This window comes from Primulina huaijiensis, chromosome 18, assembly GCF_012295235.1.
Source record: "Primulina huaijiensis isolate GDHJ02 chromosome 18, ASM1229523v2, whole genome shotgun sequence".
Taxonomy (NCBI): Eukaryota; Viridiplantae; Streptophyta; class Magnoliopsida; order Lamiales; family Gesneriaceae; genus Primulina; species Primulina huaijiensis.
Window position 1 is genome coordinate 7,280,426 of NC_133323.1, and position 14,654 is coordinate 7,295,079.

Below are 14,654 nucleotides of genomic sequence, written 5' to 3' on the forward strand. Positions count from 1 at the left end.
CACATCGAACAACTAATATATAAGTGCGGAAACAACTCAATATACAAAGTGAATGATTTATACACAAATATGATCAGATCACGTAAGTAAATGACTGAAATTCAATAGAAACGAAAGTTTGTTTATGAAAGTTTGTAGGCAAAACTTCTACATCTCCTTTCATCTATTTACAGAAGGATTTCACTAGAAGATTTGGCCGGTACGACTTTTTGTAAAAATCATCTTCAGTTTGGTTCACCAACGCTATTGAGCTGAAACTCCTATCAGCTATTCAATCAAGTCGATCTGTTCGGAAACACTTTTATGACAGTTATAATAATTCTCACAATATACTATTGCTTGTGTAAATAAATGATAAGTGAGAATAAATGTGATACATTGAATGATCATTAAATGATCTGACATGTATTTTCATTGTGTGGATTTTCAGCTTGAAAATAGAACACTTGAGTGAGGCCGATAAAAATGCAGGAATACTTGTTCGTATGCAAGCTTCAGAGAGGCATAGTTATTTTTAACATTTCTTATGCATTCCCCTTATATAGATAATGGTTCCAACGTCAATAAATATGAACGGTACTCATAAATATAATGGATGCCTAATAATCTTGCAGAGAGTGCACGTGCTGTTGTGGTCTTTCCAAATATAGAACTAGACAATTAAATTCTTTTGGACACTAGTTAAATGAGGCAACCAAATAATCTTTTATTCTCTTAACAGGGAGAAATAATATGACATTGTTGATCGAATATGAATAAGCTCAAAAGACAACTGAATGTTGGACTAAGAGAATGCATTTATATCAGTTGATGGTCAACACGAAGTAATTTGGCTCAGATCGGATCAGTACCATTCAGTTTGTAAGTTTATCATATTAATTCTTTGAGTGACCTGGGGGTTTATCAGTTCATCTCATAATCATTAAAACTTAAGTCCAAATTTTATCTTTACAAATACAGTTTTTGCATCAAATCTAAAGTTGGTCTCCAATTCATCAACTTTAAAAAGAAATATTTGTCTAATTCATTGTTAATTATGCTTTTTATGAATCAGAAATTATATGGATTAAAAAAAAACACGGATGGTAAAGATGGAGACATTGGATCAACCAGAAAAGAAACTTACTCAAGGTGTCCCAACAAAATTTCTATCACCCAGGATTCGACAAGCAATTGATTCCCATATTAGGTGGAGTGCAATTAAAGAGGATATAGACTTCATCTCTCACCTTAGTTGAATATCCAAAAACTTTCTGTAAGCATATCAATAGTTCATGTGATACTTACACAAGTGATATCCAGAAGATAAAGTGATTTCTACATTTTTTAATTTTTTTTAACAACATTACATATATATTTAATATCACATTTTTGGGGGAAAAAAGATTAAAATTCAACAATGTAAGTAACACAACTGAACCAAATCTTCATATATCTCAACCAATATTGAAGTAAAAACTCAAATTATTCACTTGAAGTTTCAGAAATATTATCCAAATATTTCAGTACTGATTCTAGAATTTTTTTTTTCCGAAAAAATCATCCAAATATTCCAACAATTATTTACGAAATTGATTGATATAAGGTGAGAGAAGCCACAAAAATACGTGAAGAACTGAAATCAATTAAGAAGCCAAAAATAATAATAATAAAGGAATGTTAAAATTAACTAAAACCAGAAACAACTTCTTAATCAAGAAAACACAGATCATGCTGAAACTCTGAGGGGCCAGGTCAAGCAGAAAAAGATGGAACGTCAGCAGTACCATCATCATTCCAGCCAGCTGTTGAGCGAGGCTGATGAAGAGATACAGGAGTTGAAGGCGCATGTGACACAGCTCACGGGGGAGAATGCCCAGCTCACGCAGATGATAGAACTACTGCAAGAAGAAGAGCCAGAAGAGGAGCCCGAGGAAGAAAAGCCTTTAGGAATAGAGGCGGAGCCCGTAGAGGCCATCGGGGATGGAGAGATAGTGGAGTAGAGTGTCTTAGTTGACCATTTTTTTATTAGGAGTTTACTTTCTCATTGTTGCTACGTTATTTCCTTCAGTACGATTTGTTTCCATTCAGTTGTCTATGTTCCTCTATATTCAGAATCAATAAAGTTATGTTTATTTATTCATTGATTTCAGCATAATTTATTTATTCAGTCTTATCATTATGCGCAACAAATTCTTAGAAACGTTTAAACTGTAAGAAATGGCCGGTAGACCCCTGAGACAAAACCGCAACCCCCGCTATGCGAACAACAACCATGCCAATGAGGAAGATAATTGTCATGCCCCAGGGACGGGGTTGGTTGACACCGGCGTTGCTATCAAATTTACATTCTAAAACAACAAGCCTCAGAAGTACAAAATTCAGAAACCGGTCTTTTTATTCATAATACTGAATATTTCATTGTCTAATACAAACTCGAATAACTAATGTTTTACAGCGAAAATGAAAAAACAGACATAACAATGTCTTAACAGATGTGGTGGAAAACAAAAATAAATTAGAACTGAGAAACATCAGTCTTCTTCACCAGCCCCAGAACTGATTTTGTTCTTCTTCTTCTAACGTTTCTTCCTGGTTCTTATTTGAGATGTATTTAGTGGGTGAGTGATTTGGTCGTCACTCAATAAGCGGGGGCGAGAATAACTCTCAGTTTTCAAAACCATTTTTAACAAAAACTGTAATACAAATAATATACAGAACTCTTACTTTCAGAACAGGAATCGGTATTCAGGAATAACAGGTTTCATAATAGAAATCAGAACTTAAAATTTAGCAAGCAAGCACTGAGTACGTTTGTGAATTTCATTGCTAAACTGATATCAGTCTTCTATATGTTATCTCCTCTAAGGGGTGAGGCCAGTAATCAGTAATCAGAATTCAGTAATCATGAATGTTTCAGAATATATATTCCTATCATTAGTTCACTAGGTTTCAGAGCTTCAAAAATCAGAGATCAAAAATAAATATAATTTGCTAGAAAACAGAAATTATCAAACTGGTTTCAAGATATTTATACATAAGCCCACTTACTGTAATTTGCTAGAAAGTTTCGGTTGAAGTTTGGCATCTGCTTGTTCTCGCTACTGGATTTTATTGCTCGAAAAAGACACTCTCTTAGTTCGAATTTCAAGTGATAACTCAATATTTGTGTAACATCATTTCAGAGATTTGAGGGTGTTATTTATAGGCAAAAATCTGACTGTTACCTTCCAATTAATGACCATAATCTGTTATTATGTGCCATTAACAGCCTTTATTCCATGTTAACTGCTTCAGTTACAAGTCATAAGTAGAATCAGTAGCTGTCTGGTGAAATCTCGCGCTACTGAACTCTTCTGCTACTGGATTCTATCTACTGAAAAATACCAGCTTCTGAAATATTAATTGCTGCTGGAAATTCGGGTTCTCACAATAATGGACCACCGCCGGGGTTCAGTCTTAACCAGGCTGACTTGATGGATATAGCCACGATAGTGGCAATAACACTGCAAGGGTTAGTGAGCCCGAACACCAACCAGCCGCCTCCACCTCCACCACCGAATGGAATCAAGTTTCACTATGAATCACTTCGCAAGAACAGATGTCCAACCTTCAGTGGAGCTGCCGACCCGAAAGTTAGCCAAAACTTGCTGAAAAGTATAGAAACCCAGCTGCGACTGCTGGATGTCCCTGAGGCACTTAGGGTGGACGTGATAGTGCCTTTATTAGAAGACAAGGCATGCAAGTGGTGGGTAGCGATCTCGTCAGCCATGAGAGATGTACGACCAATCACATGGCAGCATTTTCGAGAAGCTTTCCTGAAACAGTATTATCCAGCTGAGCTTAGACTGCGGAAACTGAGCGAGTTTGAAAATTTTACTCAAGCTCCGGATATGTCAGTGGTGGAATACCTTCCCAGTTCAATGCTCTTGGATCTTATACTCCGACAATCATGGCAGATGAGGTTTTGAAATTACATTGCTTTAAAAAGAGATTGAACAGCCGAATCCAATCGGCTTTAGCAGTCTACTAACCTGTCGAATTTTTCGATCTGATGGGCGCGGCTATCCGAGCCAAAACTGATATCCGATGAAGAGAAGGGGAAAATAAGACAAGCGTCCTCTTAACAGCCAGCCGTACCAAGGAGGACAGAAGTTCAAAAGGCAAAGTCAGTCAGGAGGACCTCCCACATGGCAATTCCCCGCCACGAACTATCAAGGAATCAAGCCATGCCCAAAATGCCCAAAATGCGGTTTCAGACACACCGGGGAATGCCGAAGAGCCAGCGGCGTATGCTTTGGATGTGAGAAGCCGGACCACAGAATTGCAGAGTGTCCTACAGCTACCAACCGAGCAACAGGGCCCAATAGAGGAATTGAGCCAAGCATGGGAGCAGACCCTAACAAGTCGAGGGAGAACAAACCTAACGCTAGGGTGTTTGCCATAACTCAGGAAGAGGCAGACGACGCCAATGAAGTCGTGACAGGTACCATCCTAATTCAAAAAGTGTCTGCTTATGCGTTATTTGACTGTGGCGCTATTCATTCTTTTATATCTAAGAGATTTGTTAAGAAGTTAAGATGTAAGTCCAAGAAACTAACTGAGCCCTTTCGAATAGCCACACCTACAAGTAGGGCCATTGAAACTCACGAAATTTACAGAGATTGTAAAATCAGTATCAGTAATCAGACTTTTAGAGCCGACTTGATACAACTGATCATGGTCAATTTCGACATCATCTTAGGAATGGATTGGTTAGCAAGGAACAATGCAATAATAGATTGTAAGGGAAAGAGAGTCAAACTCCGAACCCCTAATCATGAGGAAGTCGTTTATCATGGTAAATACAAGGAACGAAAGTCACTGCTTTCCGCTTCCCAAGCTTGGAGAGCCATAAAATCCGGAAAAGACATCTACCTAGCAATGCTCATCGAAGTAAAAGAGGAAGTTGAGCTGAAACTGGAGGACATCCCGATAGTGAGATAGTTCCCGGATGTTTTTCCAGAAGAACTCTGGGACGGTCCCGAACCGCGAAGTTGAGTTTGAGATCAACCTGGTTCCCGGTGCTGCACCAATCTCTAAGGCACCTTACAGAATGACACCAGCTGAATTCAAGTACCTGAAAGAACAACTCCAAGAATTGCTAGATAAAAGGCAAATTCGACCGAGTGTGTCTCCATGGAGAGCTCCAGTACTCTTCGTAAAGAAGAAATACGAGAGTATGAGATTGTGCATCAACTATAGAGAATTGAACAAGATCACAATCAAGAATAGGTACCCTCTACCGCGGATAGACGATCTGTTTGATCAGCTTAAGAGAGCCGCTGTCTTTTTTAAATTAGATCTAAGGACAGGTTACCACCAGTTGAAGGTCAGGGCTGAAGATATCCCCAAAACACCCTTTCAAACGCGGTATGGGCTTTATGAATTCACAGTGATGCCTTTTGGACTGAAAACGCACCAGCAGCATTCATGGATCTGATGAACAGAGTATTCAAGCCATTCCTGGATCAATTTATAGTGGTATTCATCGACGACATCCTCGTCTATTCCCCTAACGAGAAAAGTCACGAAGAGCACCTTCACCTTGCTCTACAAACCTTGAGAGAGAATAAGCTATATTTTAAGTTTAGCAAATGTGAATTCTGGCTAAAGAGTGTGTCCTTTCAAGGACATGTGATCTTGAAAGCAGGAGTGTCAATGGATCCAAGGAAAGTAGAGGCAATTACAGAGTGGTCGAGACTTAAGAACGCCACCGATATCAGAAGTTTTATTGGATTGGCAGGTAAATACCGGAAAGAGAAACTCGCATCCATGTCAGTGTTTATCTTGCCCGCAGAAAATAAAGATTTCACTAACTACAGTAACACATTTAAGGAAGGTTTAGGATGTGTACTCATGCAAGAAGGAAGGGTGATCGCCTACGCATCAAATCAGTTGAAACCGCACGAGCAGAACTACCCTACGCACGATCTGGAAATGGCAGCGGTTGTCTTTGCCTTATAGATTTGGATGCACTACCTCTATGGTGCTAAATGTGAAATATTCACCGACCATCAGAGCCTCAAATATTTGTTCACCCAGAAGGAACTTAATATGAGGCAAAGGCAACGGATAGAACTTCTGAAGGACTATGACTTGACCATAAGATATCATCCGGGTAAAGCAAACAAAGTGGTTGATGTGCTAAGTTGGAAGGGCCTAGGAAAAGTGACTCTAGCTTTCCTCTCGGTCCAGCCATGTGTGCAAGAGACTGTAATATGAAACCAAGATCGAGACCCAGTACTGACCAAACTTAAAGATCAAGTCAGAGAAAGGAAATCTCAGAATCATCATATAGATGATAAAGGAGTAATGTGGATGAAAGGGCGACTATAAGTACTCGACAGCGATAATCTTCGCTAAGAAATAATGGCAGAGGCGCAGAAGTCAAAATTCTCAGTCCATCCAGGCAATACGAAGATGTACAGAGACCTCAAGAATAATTTTTGGTGGAATGACATGAGAAGAGATGTATCCGAATTCGTCTCCAAATGTCAGATATGTCAGCAGGTCAAGACAGAATACCAGCGACCTGGAGGATTACTGGAACCTTTGGAAATCCTCGCATGAAAATGGGAGCATATATCCATGGACTTTGTGGTAGGATTGCCAAAGTCAAGGAAAAGCCACGACCGTATATGAGTAATCGTAGACAGACTCACGAAATCTACGCATTTTCTACCCGTCCGCATGAATTACAATCTCGACAAGTTGACTTCATTGTACATGGACAACATTGTAAGGCTGCATGGAGTGCCAGTGAGAATCCTATCTGACAGAGATCCAAGATTCGTCTCGCTCGTTTGGAAGAGCTTTCAAGAGGCCATAGGAACAAAACTGACCCTTAGTACGGCCTATCACCCTCAGATCGATGGACAAACTGAGAGAATCATACAAACCTTAGAAGATATTCTGCGAGCATGCGCCCTTGAATTCAATAGCAACTGGAGCACTCATTTACCCTTAATTGAGTTTGCTTACAACAACAGCTACCACATCAGCATTGAAATGGCTCAATATGAAGCTCTGTATGGAATGAAATGTCGATCACTCCTGTATTGGGATGAAGTAGGAGAGAAAGCAGTGGTAGGACCCGAGCTAATACAGATGACCGTGTACAAGGTTAAAATTGTCCGAGAAAAGCTCAAGGCAGCTCAAGACCAACAGAAGAGATGAGCGGATCTGAAAAGAAGGCCTGTAGAGTTCAACGTGGGCGAGCAGGCTTACGTCAAGTCTCGTCTATGAGAGGGGTCGTCCGATTCAGTAAAGTCAGGAAACTGAACCCTCGATATGTCGGACTGTGGGGACTCGGGCTCTAACTCAATTATCTTTGGGATTAAGTGGATCTTTGCTAGAAAATGTGGGTCAAAATTTTGCTTTTAATATCAAAACAAGTGTATATAAATCACACACAAATGATATCTCTATTTTATTTCAAACGAAGTAAATATATGTCTTGGTTCATTACAGTCATACAAACTGGCGTTTTAAAACCACAACTACAGATCAACATGTAGAACAACTAGTTCATCGTCTATGCCCGTAATCACCACGCTATCTCGATCTCTCATCTTTGTCTCGACCCTGATCCTGTCTCACCTGTTGTCATGCACACATAAAGACACAACAACAGCCGGAAACTCCGGTGAGAACAAATCCCAGTATAAAACATGTATACATGCATGTCATGCAAATAAACACAAGATAATAAAACATATATCAGTTACGGATAAATCTCTTTGACTCTTATTCTTTGACTCGACTCATACCTAAGTCTAGGGATCCCGGTGTGAATAAGACGTAACAAGTCTCCCACCTCCTCTCCCAATCGTGGTGGCGGTACGTCTTATTCCTAGACTTCGGCCCTGTCTATATCGAATATCTACAATAGGAGTTGATCTTCTCCTACGCCCATCGATATCACCGAACATCTACTACTTGGCAATTCTACCAAGGCTTACTTATCTCATGTACATTGCTATAATTCAATAGACAAGGCATAACCGTATCAAATTAAAAACAGTCTAGTATGTGATTTTGGGAAACTCAAATCGGATCTAATTCGAGTTGTGCAATCCCGAATCAACATTGCTTTATACCTTTCTTGTCGTAGTCTCGGTTTGAACAAGTCGAAGTCTTGAAATCTCGATATCCAATCTGTCAATACCAATCTGAAAAGACATACATACAATGTACCATATCAACCTCTAACTTAAAGGAGTACACATACGGATCAATATTCAATCTTGGTACATTTCAACGGCATAACGGCGAAATCTCACGATACCGATCAACTCAAACATCAATAATCAATAACCATAATTCATCCTCATCAACCAATATCATATACAAGTCACAATATCTGTATAATCCCAACCACAAATATAATTATATGCAAAACAATCTCATACGATCTCATCTCTTCGATCCGGTTTCGATTCTACGAATCTCAACATATCAAGAACATATCATATAGCTCAAAATCTAATTTCCCCAACATTATATTTCCAAACCAAGCAAGAACATAATAATACTTAGATCATTTGGTAGCTAGTAATGAGAAGAGCAAGAATCTACACTTGGACTGAAAATCGGATGGTTAGATATTGCACAATCAAGTTTCTCATGTACTGTGGAGTTGAGGATGTTTCTTTCAGAGATTTTCGTTCTTCAGCTGAGAAATGATAGAGGAATGGAGAGGTGTACACATATCAATGCATGGCAAGGACACATGGCTTATTCTTTGGTCTGCACGGCGCATATGCGCGCACTCTCTCGGCGCATATGCGCCAACTTCTCTGGACAAACACATTGGCTACTGGACACCTCGCGCATATGCGCGCCTCTTGTCGTGCATATGCGCGAGACCTTCGTCTCGGCACATCTTGGAACCACACAGCTCGCGCATATGCGCGAGACCTTCTGTCCTCGAACATATTCACACCTCAACAATTGCAATCCAATCTCGACGTGCTCTGTCTATAATCATTTCAATCAATCAAATACTCATCTCAGATTAACAGGATAAAATCTTGGGCATTACACGGACCCTTTGAAATCTTAGAAAAAGTGGGCACGCTAGCATGCAGACTGGCACTGCCACCAAGCATGTCAAGAATTCACAACGTGTTCCACGTATCCCAACTAAGGAGGTATATTCTGGACCCAAGTCACGTGTTGGAAGTAGAACCACCCTTGATCGAAGGAAACTTGGGAGAAGAATTAAAATACGAAGAAGTCCTCATCAAAATCGTGGACACCAAAGAACAAGTTATTAGGCGGCATATAATTCCCTATGTCAAAGTGCAGTGGTCCAACCACACAGAGCGAGAAGCAACTTGGGAAGTGGAGGAGAAGATGCGAAAGGAATATCCCTACCTATTTGGTGATCAAACCAACTCAAGTTTCGAGGACGAAACTTCTCATAAGGAGATAAGGATGTGAGGACTGTATTTTTCTCTTTTTTCAAACCTTGTAATTAATATTTGCAAGGAAATTAGGATCTTGGATTCTTGTATTAAGTGGGAAATATGTTGGAAATCCTTGTGTTTTGGAAATCTCTAATGATGGAGCTTAATCATATCTACACTTGTGCATACAAATTTCAAAAATTTTATAGAAAATATTACAAGATCATAGAAGATTTGTGCAAGCTTAGGAAGTAAGGAAAGAAAATAATTACATGAATGGTGGGTTGTGGTCCTAAATTTCGAGATTTTGAATTTAATGGCATGCATATACAAGAACATATCCATGCATGAATGGGGAAGCCTAGTAAATGGAATCAAATCAGCAAATCATGCACAAGGAATCAATAAGGTTTAACCCAAGATTCAGCAAATCCTCCCCACCCTTGCACCTAAATTTCAAGCCAATCAAGGCTGTTGGATTAGGGAACGATTGGAGTCAAATAAGGGTGAGATTTGGTGAAAAATGGAAAGAAAATCATATGATTTCGATGCCATATGGGTAGGATTTGGCTGCCACATTAAACCTCCTCCCCTCACCTATAAATAGGCCATCCTCCCCACACTTCACCACACCACAATCCCGAAATCCCTAGCTGATAGTTTCGAAAGTTCCAGCAACCTGTCCTAGCCGAAACCTTGCCCCAAAAATTGTCCAAAGTTAGCCTAGATCGTGAGCCGAAGCGCTGCCCGAGCAAGAAGCCAGAAGCGATCCAATCCACGAAGCTGTGCACCTACGTTTTGGCATTCAGAATACGGTAAGTGGCTTCTTTTAATGTTAAACTTTTGGTTTATGCATATGTTTGTTTTCGAAAATACGATCGAGTACAAATCCTTGTTCTACTCCGTTCCTGTGTTGTTTGTCATATGGTTTTGGGCACTTTGAGGATTCGACTGTATATAGGTGAGAATCCCAATATGATATGTTTATGGCCCTTACACGGTGAGATTGTAACCGTTATATGGCCTCGCCCCCTTAAATGAATAAAAATTATTGGCTGATATCAGTAAATCATAGAAAGTAGAGGAATCTCAATGCCTGGTTAATGTCATGCATGTGAAACGAGTCTCGTTGTATATGAATTGTGTTTCGAATTTTTATGCATGTTGTTATATTTTGCTCGATTCGACCCTCACTTGGTGAGTATTTCCCAAAATACTCACCTCTTACTTTCCCTTCCCTGATAAAACCGAAGAACAGGTTGAGGAAGAAAAGTCTGAACACTTTTGGGGCTGGTGATGTGCAAGATCTGTAGTAGATAGATATTTTGAATTTTATGTTAATTAATGGTAAAACGCTTCCGCATTACTATTTCATTTGGGTGTAAAAACAATGGGTTTTGTTTGGGATTTATTATATAAACTGGTTTTGGTCTATACTGTACTACGAGGCTGATTGTTTTCGATTGTGTGATTATTAAACAAAACCAGTGTCAACCCTGAGTGTGGGAGTGTGACAATAATTTAGGCATATGTTAAAATAAAACCAGCAGAGCCGTCAAAACCTCTATCCTAAAGTATGTTATTTTCATTCATACCACTTCTTATCTTATTTCCCCAAGACTTGAATAACAAGGTCTCACCTTAACAGTTATTTCATTTTCTTTTTTAAAAAATCAACCTTTAAAAATCCCAAAATTTCTCCAAGAAAACCTTAATCATTCCTAAAATGTCTTTACAATTCAAGATTTTCACATACATACGTACACATGAAAATACTTCATAAATACTTCTAATAAGCCCATTTTTTCTTCAGAGGAAAAATAGAGGAAGACAAGATATTGTCGGCAAAGTGGGAAGGGGGGACCAGTGTCAGAAGAAAAAAAAACGTGGGCCGCTTTTGTTTAATAAAATGTTCGAGGAAATATGAATACGCGTATTCACACGGACAAGGGGCTCTATAAATAGAGCCCCCCCCTTCATTCTGAAATTATCCCTTCTTCGAGTATTCTCTCATCTTATAATATTATATAATATTTGTGAGGTGTTTGTTCTCCTGTATTAAGAGAGTGTGTGTTCTCTTTGGAAACACAGTGAGTGAGTTGTACACCACAAAATATTATAGTGGAAATTCTTTTTATCTTGCCCGTGGTTTTAACCCTAATAATTTTTAGGGGTTTTCCACGTAAATCTCGGTGTCCAATTTATTCTTTATTTTCGGGTTTATTATCTCAAATTCCGCACGTGGAACCAACAAGTGGTATCATAGCCTTGGTTTAAAATTTCTTAAAATTCTGAGTATGCTCTGTGGTTGCAGCCTAGACTGATCTTCCACATCAGAAAAGATTTTTTTAAGATTTTTTATTTAAGGCGGGATTATTTTGTCCAGTCTATTAAAATTGTTGTAGACATAATGGCGGGAAGATACGAGATAGCAAAGTTCAACGGAAGCAATTTTATGCTGTGGAAAATAAAGATACAAGCAGTTTTAAGAAAGGAGAATTGCTTGGCGGCTATTGGAGATAGACCGGTGGAGATTACGGATGATGGAAAGTGGAATGAGATGAATGATAATGCTGTTTCCAATCTGCACTTGGCTATAGCAGACGAAGTACTGTCAAGTATCTCTGAGATAAAAACAGCAAAAGTTATCTGGGATACTCTGACAAAGATGTACGAGGTCAAGTCCCTACACAATATGATTTTCCTAAAGAGAAGACTTTATACTCTTCGGATGGCGGAATTTTCATCGATGACCGACCATATCAACACACTGAATACTCTATTTGCCCAACTCACTTCCATGGGGCATAAAATAGGGGAAAATGAACGTGCGGAGCTTCTACTTCAAAGTCTACCAGATTCATATGATCAACTTATCATCAACATAACCAACAATATTCTTATGGGCTTTCTAAGATTCGATGATGTCTTAACTGCGGTTCTCGGAGAAGAAAGCCGGCGCAAGAATAAGGAAGATAGGTTGGTAACATCGAAGCAGGCAGAGGCTTTACCGATGATAAGAGGAAGATTTATGGACCGTGACTCCAGTGGGAGCCAAAGACGAGGTAGATCAAAGTCGAGAAGTAAGAAGAAAAATATTTACTGCTTTAAATGTGGCGGTAAAGGGCACTTCAAGAAAGAGTGTACGAGTATTGAAAAAAGTTCTCAAGGAAATGTGGCCAGTACTTCAGGCAGTGGTGAAATATTATTCAGCGAAGCAGCAACTGTTGCAGAAGGCAGGCACAAATTTTGTGACACATGGATTATGGATTCAGGAGCGACGTGGCACATGACGTCTCGGAGAGAATGGTTTGATCATTATGAACCAGTCTCAGGAGGATCTGTATTCATGGGAAATGATCATGCCTTGGAAATCGCTGGGGTCGGTACTATCAAAATTAAAATGTTTGATGGCACCATTCGCACCATACAGGAGGTACGACATGTGAAAGGACTGACGAAAAATCTTTTGTCCTTGGGGCAATTGGATGACATCGGGTGCAAAACTCGGATCGAGAACGGGATCATGAAAATTGTGAAAGGCGCGCTTGTGGTTATGAAGGCGGAAAAGGTTGCTGCAAATCTGTATGTACTTTTGGGAGAAACACACAAAGAGGCGGAACTAGCTGTTGCATCAAATGGTTCAGGAGAAGAATTAACAGTGTTATGGCATAGAAAGCTCGGGCATATGTCAGAACGGGGGTTGAAAATTCTCTCAGAACGGAAGCTGTTGCCGGGACTTACAAAAGTGTCACTACCCTTTTGTGAGCATTGTGTTACCAGTAAACAACACAGATTAAAGTTTGGCACTTCTACTGCCAGGAGCAAAAGCATATTGGAGCTGATTCATTCGGATGTTTGGCAAGCACCGGTTGTATCCCTAGGAGGAGCGAGATATTTTGTCTCGTTCATTGATGATTTCTCTAGGAGATGTTGGGTGTATCCAATCAAGAAGAAATCAGATGCTTTCCAGATCTTCAAAGATTTCAAAGCGCGGGTTGAACTTGATTCAGAAAAGAAAATCAAGTGTCTGAGGACTGACAATGGAGGAGAATATACCAGTGACGAATTTGATGCATATTGTCAACATGAGGGCATCAAAAGACAGTTTACGACGGCTTACACACCTCAACAGAATGGAGTGGCGGAGCGGATGAACAGAACCTTGTTGGACAGAACAAGAGCTATGTTGAGGACTGCAGGTCTAGAAAAGTCATTTTGGGCAGAAGCAGTCAAAACCGCTTGTTATATTATCAATCGTTCTCCTTCAGTGGCGATTGATCTGAAGACTCCGATGGAGATGTGGACCGGGAAGCCGACAGATTATTCTCATTTGCATACATTTGGAAGTCCTGTGTACGTTCTGTACAATGAGCAAGAAAGATCGAAGTTGGATTCAAAATCCAGAAAATGTATCTTCTTAGGATATGCTGATGGAGTAAAGGGGTTTCGCTTGTGGGATCCTACTGTTCACAAGCTTGTCATCAGCAGGGATGTTATCTTCGAGGAAGATAAAGTAAAGGGAGACAAAGGCACACCGAATTCAGAAACTACTATTTTTCAGGTGGAAAATAAGACAGACGAAGGTCAAGTTTCTTGTGAAGCAGTACCAGAGCACGAAGAACAAGAACATGTTGAGTCTGAAGTTTCCAATGTGAGGCAGTCAACTCGAGACAGAAGACCACCAGGTTGTCTTTCAGATTATGTCACTGAAAGCAATATTGCATATTGTCTATTATCAGAGGATGGTGAGCCATCGAGTTTCCGCGAGGCTACTCAAAGCTCAGATGTATCCTTATGGATGATAGCAATGCAAGAGGAGTTGGAGGCATTAGACAAGAATCAAACTTGGGATCTTGTTACACTACCACGAGGAAGGAAAGCCATTGGAAACAGATGGGTCTATAAGATCAAGCGTGATGGCAATAACCAAGTGGAGCGGTATCGTGCTAGATTGGTGGTAAAAGGATATGCTCAGAAAGAAAGAATTGACTTCAATGAGATATTTTCTCCTGTGGTTCGGCTTACAACAGTCAGAGTAGTGTTTGCATTGTGTGCGGTGTTTGACCTACATCTAGAACAGCTAGATGTGAAAACGGCGTTTCTTCATGGAGATCTTGAAGAAGAAATCTATATGCTCCAGCCAGAAGGTTTTGCGGAAAAAGGCAAAGAGAACTTGGTTTGCAGGTTGAACAAATCTCTGTACGGTCTCAAACAGGCGCC